Here is a 7,462-nt window from a genome sequence, read left to right as displayed (position 1 = left end):
ATAGCAGTTCCAAGAGGAAAAAAGAGCGCCACAATGTGGACCAGTTAGCAAGACATGGGTGCAGCGGTTATGCAAATCGTGGGTCACAACATCCGCTAGCTTCTAGGAAGTTATTTCAGGAGTAGTTCCTCTAGTTTAGTATAAATAGGAGTATCCCACAAGGGGCTAGAGGTGTTCACTTTGTACTACGAAACCACTTGTAAGAAAACTTCCCATTCCCAGCGCGAGGAAGCAAGAGTTTCTCTGAGAGTGTTATGTACGTGAATCACCACATTTATTTCATTGCAACTTCCTTACTTTTCAATTGTTCCCGTTGAACATTTTATCTTAATTTCTTTTACTTTTGATTTATCATTTTACGTTGTCGTTTACGCTGTCGACACTGACTCTATCACGATCATAGAGTTTACCAAAAGCGTGTTTGTAGTATACATCTTTTGAATGTTATAGTGCTGTCGGTCACGAGTCACCTGCAGGCGATAACATTGTCTAAAACCGTTCGTGTGGAAAACCCCTACACTTGTTCGACACTTTGTTGGGAGTCGTTCCCCACAAGAGTCATTCCGTCGAAAGTCCGAACAAGTCCCACTTGCACTAGCACATGTCCTAGGATCAACTGGTCGATCCTACAAGTAACCCTTCGTTTTAAGACCAGGGAGGACCAGCGGTTGTTTACCAATTTCCATAGTAAACAAAATGGCACGCCCAGTGGGACGGTGCTAGAGCAGTTGTGAAATTGCATGAAACTTAGAAGTGGCAAGTTATATAATAAGCCACGAAGTAGTGTGAAGATGTCAGAAACTAACACTGATGAAGTTCCACGAGGGACTTTTCCAATACGAAAACAGTAGTTTCACAGGTTGTCACTTTGCCGCCGATGACAAATGCAGCCATAACCATGTCGACTACGGGTGCGGTTGGAACATCAATGCCTCAACCTCCACCGGGGGTTCAGGATCAACGATAACGACGTTCAGACCTTTTGTGCCTCGCTTTGGCACCACAGATCCACTTTATGGAATGCCGTATTCCTTAATGCCCGGATATCAGTCGACATCCAGTGCATCACTGTTTTCAGAAACAAACCCTCCCTTGAAAGGATCAGCACAAGGGGGAAACATAAGGAACACTACTCAAAACAGAACCATGCCGCTGTCGAACACTTCAGTAGCGGTGTTGATGCAGCAAATGGACGATAGTAACCATGAATTGGTTAACATATTGACCAACCAGATGGGCACAGTCTTCAATCCACTAATTCAAGAATCTGCTGAAACCAACAGACAGGTGGCCAACCAATTGACGCGTTTGTGCAATTTTCTGGGGGCACCGACCCGACAGATAACGCCAACGATTAGGCCGACTGGGCCTGTGCAGATAGAGATAGGAGCAACAGAGGAGGAGACAGTCCATGAGGGACAAGTCGTTAGACCTCTCCAACATCAAGGCGTCTAATCAGGAGTGGTGGGACGTAACCAAGTGGTAATGGTCAACCGACATCAGGATGCTGATCAAATCGTCGATCAACACCGACAAGAAGACTTGGCGGTGGAAAATAATTTGACAACTATTGTCGAAAGGATTATGGCTAGAAATGGCATGAGTGCTACATTACAATGGCCATTATACGTGTCCCCGTTAGCCGAATTTATTCTCCAAGCTGAGGCGCCTAGGGGGATGAAAGTGCCAAAATACACAAAATTTAGGGGAGAGTCTGGTGAATCGACTATAGAGCATGTCGCCAGATACCTGACAGAATCAGGGGATCTAGCTCATAATGAAAGCTTAAGAGTAAAAAACTCCCCCTCCTCTCTAACCAAGGTAGCCTTCACATGGTTCACTTCGTTGGCCCCAAGTTCCATCGACTCATCGGCCAAACTAGAAAAGAAGTTCCATGTGTTTTACGAAGGACACTCCAAAATTAGTTTGGTGGAATTGTCTAGTATCAAGAGAAGGTTCGCTGAAAGTATAAATGATTATCTAAATCGTTTTAGGTCTTTAAAGGATAGGTGCTTCACACAAGTACCAAAGCATGAACTAGTTCAAATGGCCGCAGGGGGTTTAGATTATTCCATTAGGAAGAAGATAGATCCAACTTTTGTGAAAAGTATGTCACAACTGGATGAGAGAGTCCGACACCTAGAACGATTGAGGCTAGAAAAAATTAGGCACAATAAGTCTAAGAAAGAAAAGGTAGCATTCGTCGAATACGATGCGACCGACCCAATACGTGAGGCAGATTATGCTTCATCGACCGAATTAGAAATCGACGTGGCTGAACTAAAGCCAGGGTCCGCTTACGAGTGTCGCTCATTGCTGCCTGCGCAAGGCAAGAATCCTGTCGAAAACAACCCAAAATTCCCCTCGAAAACTTACACTTTCGACGTGTCGAAGTGTGAAGAAATTTTTGACTTATTGGTCAAAGATGGGCAGATGGTGGTGCCGCCTGGTACTAAAATACCACCGTTGGAACAAAGACAAAAAAGAAGTTTTTGTAAATATCACAACTATCTTGGTCATAACACCTCTAATTGTTACCTTTTCAGGGATTTGGTTCAAAAGGCGATTCAAGAAGGCAGGCTAAAATTTGCTGGCCGCAGGATGAAGATCGACACTGATCCTCTTCACCAGGAGGAAGCCCTGTTCGTGGAACCAGTCGAGATCAACATGGTCGAAATCAGCAAGTATGAAGAGGCCAACATGCTGGAACAAACTGGGGAAAGCCCAGATGTCGATATAGCTGAAGTTTACCCAAGGGCTGATGAGGACTTGGTGGATTTTCTGTATCGCTGCAAAAACAAGGGTTCACAGGTATGCCTGTGTCCAAGGTGTGGTGCTGTCACCGACATGATAGCAGCGGAGAACTTCCAGAAGCTGCAGCTGGGTAAGAGCAAAATAAATGTGCAAACCCGGGGTTACCAGAATGAAGGAGGCTCAAAAAGGGCTGTGGGACATCACCCAACAAGGCCCAAAAGCTACGTGCCGTTGGCCAGGGCGCCTAGAGGTACCTGGATTAAGCCTCAGGAAAGACAAGATACCCTACAAGGGGTTGCTGTTGAGGCTAGAGGAGGTCTAGCAGTTAACTACCGACGTGAATTCAAGTCAGAGAAGAGGACTCATATCTTTGAAAACTATTTGGGAAAAAACCCCATGACACGGACTCAATGGAGACGCTTTCAAAGGCGTAAACAGGTTGAAAGAGATGCTGCAAGAGGCATAACCAGCAAGGCGAATACTGAGAAGAAAATTGTGAAGGTCGACACAGCGGCGAAAGAACGGATAAGAAAGTATGTCCATCGACCAGCTGAAAATTGTTCTGATGAAGTGACTGATGACTTCAATTCAGAATCCAAAGCAAGCCTCGACATCCTGGTCAACGTGGTATCAATTCTACCACAAGAATATGAGTGTGTGACTAAAGTCGAAGGATCATGGGACAACGCTGATGCTGAAGAAATGGCGTTGCACCAACCAAGATGTTATTTTGTGCTGAACGATGGTACTGCTGAAAGTCAGGAGGCAGTGTTCGAAAGACCGACGATGAACATGAAAAACCATCTGAAACCACTACTGATCAGGGCAAAAGTGGAAGGCATAACCGTCAACAAAATTCTGGTCGACTGTGGTGCCACGATAAACATTATGCCACATCATATTCTGAAGAAGATTGGCAAGTATGACACCGACATCAGGTCTAACAACGTGGTCTTGTCAGACTACGGAGGAAAGACAAAAAGCACCATGGGAGTAATTATGGTGAATGTTACAGTAGGTTCGGTGGCCAGACCGACACTATTCATGGTGATCGACGCAAGGCCAAGTTACAACTTGCTACTTGGCAGAGAGTGACTACATGGCGTCGGAGCTGTGCCCTCTTCAGCACACCAAAGGTTGGTGATTTGGAGAGAGGATGGAGTGGCCGAAAACATTGAGGCCGACCAAGGATATTTTATGGCCGATGTGAATAATGTCGGCAAGAAGGAGTTTGAAAGAAAGCTGGCCAACATCTCCCCTTGCTTCCCAGCTGAGGATGTATATACCAATCTAAGTGAAGCTTTTGTCTCTCTAACTCCACATGAGACTCACGGCTTCATTTGGGATGTGGAACGCCTAGATGATCCACCATACACGGGTATCCGGCCGACAGGCTGGGGGGATGCCAATGATGATGTCTGAGTTGGAAGCTTTAAGAAAGATTTCGGCATACGTTGCCGAAAACAAAATAAAGTCGGCCATAGAGGCTGAAGAAAACATGGCTGTTGAGGCCTATGCGTTGAATAAAGGGGACTTTGACATGTAGCGTCTGGATTGCATTTACGGCAGCGAACCTTTAGGGTTCGTAAAAGACCCAAAGGCACCAGAGAGAATCCGACCAAAAGACCCCTTAGAAGAAGTCGACCTTGGCGAAAATGGCGAAAGAAGGCCAACATATATAAGCGCCAACATCGATAACAAACTAAAGTCTGAGGTAATATCCATACTCAAAGAATTTAGAGATTGTTTTGCTTGGGATTATAATGAAATGCCTGGTTTGAGTAGAGATTTGGTCGAGTTAAAACTGCCCATAAAAGTTGGGAGAAAGCCAGTGAAGCAGACGCCCAGGCGTTTCGCCCTAGAGATTATGGCAAAGATAAAAACAGAAGTAGAAAGACTCTTGAAAAGCAAGTTTATCCAAACTGCAAGGTATGTCGAATGGTTGGCCAATATTGTGCCAGTCATAAAGAAAAATGGGTCTTTAAGAGTATGCATTGATTTTAGAGATCTAAATGTTGCCACCCCGAAAGATGAATACGCCATGCCCGTGGCTGAAATGCTAGTCGATTCGGCCGCTGGTTTTGAATATTTAAGCATGTTAGATGGTTATGCTGGATATAACCAAATTTTTGTTGCAGAAGAAGACATGCCGAAGACGGCGTTTCGATGTCCAGGAGCCTTAGGGACATATGAGTGGGTGGTTATGCCATTCGGCCTGAAAAATGCCGGAGCAACATACCAAAGGGTAATGAACTCAATGTTCCATGACTTCATAGAAGATTTCATGCAAGTCTACATTGATGACATCGTGATAAAATCAAATGGACAACATACTCATGTCGACCATCTACGAAAAGCTTTCCTAAGGATGAGGAAATGTGGATTGAAAATGAATCCATTAAAATGCGCTTTTTGTGTGCAGGCAGGCGACTTCCTTGGTTTTGTGGTGCACAAAAAGGGCATTGAAGTGAATCAAAGCAAAACAAAAGCCATTATGGACGTCAGGCCTCCGTCGACCAAAAAGGAGCTGCAATCCTTTTTGGGAAAAATCAATTTCCTTAGAAGATTCATATCAAATCTAAGTGGCAAAACAAAAGCGTTCTCCCTATTACTTCGACTGAAGAGCGAAGAGTTCAAATGGTAGGATGCACACCAAGAGGCTTTCGACAAAATCAAAGAGTACTTGACTAAGCCTCCAGTATTGGCCCCTCATGTTAGGCATAGGCCAATGAGATTGTATATTGCAGCCTCACAATCGACTATAGGAAGTATGTTAGTCCAAGAGGATGAAAATTGTGTCGAAAGACTTGTGTATTACCTTAGTCGAGTGTTGAATGATCCTGAAACTAGGTATAGTGACATTGAAAAACTATGCCTGTGCCTGTATTTCTCTTGTACGAAATTAAAGCAATATATTAAGCCTGTTGATGTTTACGTATCTTCTCATTTTGATATTATTAAACATATGCTATCTAAACCAATATTGCATAGTCGAATTGGAAAATGGGCTTTAGCGTTAACAGAATACTCCCTGACATACGTACCTTTGAAAGCAATGAAAGGGCAGATAGTAGCAGACTTCCTGGTCGACCATTCAATGGTCGAAATGGTGCAAAATTACGTGGATTTAGCACCATGGAGGCTATACTTCGATGGATCAAGACATAAGTAGGGAGCTGGGATAGGAGGAGTTATAATTTCTCCAAATGGAATTCCAGCAGACTTCAAATACAAAATCGAAGGGCTATGCACCAATAATGAAGCAGAATACGAGTCATTGATCACCAGACTTGAAATACTGCTGGAATTGAGGGCAAGGAATGTCGAAATTATGGGAGATTCGGAGTTAGTTATCAAACAAGTATCAAAAGAATATAGGTGTGTTAAAGAAAATCCGATCATGTATTTCATGGTTACCGTAAGACTGCTCAAGAGATTTGAGCAAGTCAATCTCCAACACATACCACGGCAGGAAAACCAAAGAGCAAATGATTTGGCACAAGAAGCTTCAGGGTATAAAACGTCGAGAAACCAGGACGAAGAGATCCAAGTGAGAAAGAAAATACAGGCGACGGCACTGTCACCATCAGATCTGGCGATCATGAAGCTGGGGGCAGTAGATAAAAATCATTTTGAAATTCTAACTGTCGACGATGAAGGAAGGAGCGATTGGCGTAGACCGCTAGTCGACTACTTGCGTAATCCCGTGGGGTCGACAAATCGAAAGATAAAATATAGAGCCCTTAGCTATGTCTTGGTAAATAATGAATTATTCAAGAAGACAGTCGAAGGAGTGTTGTTAAAATTCCTGGGAGAAAGTGAAGCGTACGTGACTGTGTCGAGCACACAGAGCGGGGCATGTGGGGCGCATCAAGCAGGTTTGAAGATGAAATGGCTTTTGATGCGTTCAGGAGTTTATTGGCCTTCAATGTTGAAAGATTGCATTGAATTTGCCAAAAGTTGTCAAGAATGCCAATTGCATGGAGGCATACAGCATGTGCCTGCAAGTGAGCTACACACCATTGTGAAACCTTGGCCATTTCGAGGATGGGCTTTGGATGTTATATGAGAAATAAAGCCAGCCTCGTCGAAACAACAAAGGTATGTGTTAGTTGGCATCGACTATTTCACAAAATGGGTCGAAGCCATAACATTACAAAATGTAAACCAAGAAAATGTGATAGATTTTGTCCAGAGTTACATCATTTGCAGATTTGGCATCCCAGAAACTATTACAATCGACCAGGGGTCAGTATTCACTGGTCGAAAGGTGCAAGATTTTGCAAAAGAAATGGGGATTAAGTTACTGACATCTACTCCCTACTATGCACAGGCAAATGGCCAAGTTGAAGCTGCTAATAAGGTAATCATTAGCTTAATAAAGAAACACATAGGACAGAAGCCAAGGAATTGGCACAAGACGTTAGACCAAGCCTTGTGGGCATGTCGAACGTCACCAAAGGAAGCAACTGGAACAACCCCATTTCGATTGACTTATGGGCATGACGCGGTATTGCCAGTAGAAATTCAGGTCCAGGAGGTCAGGATCCAAAGGCAGTGTGAAATACCTTCTGAAGATTATTGGAGCATGATAACGGACGAATTAATCGACGTAGATGAAGAAAGAATGCTAGCATTAGACTCGCTACAAAGGAAAAAAGAGAAAATCGCCCGAGCCTACAACAAAAGGGTAAAAGGGAAGGTGTTT

Source organism: Lathyrus oleraceus, chromosome 7 (genome assembly GCF_024323335.1).
Source record: "Lathyrus oleraceus cultivar Zhongwan6 chromosome 7, CAAS_Psat_ZW6_1.0, whole genome shotgun sequence".
NCBI classification, from domain to species: domain Eukaryota; kingdom Viridiplantae; phylum Streptophyta; class Magnoliopsida; order Fabales; family Fabaceae; genus Lathyrus; species Lathyrus oleraceus.
This window is presented reverse-complemented; position numbering follows the sequence as displayed.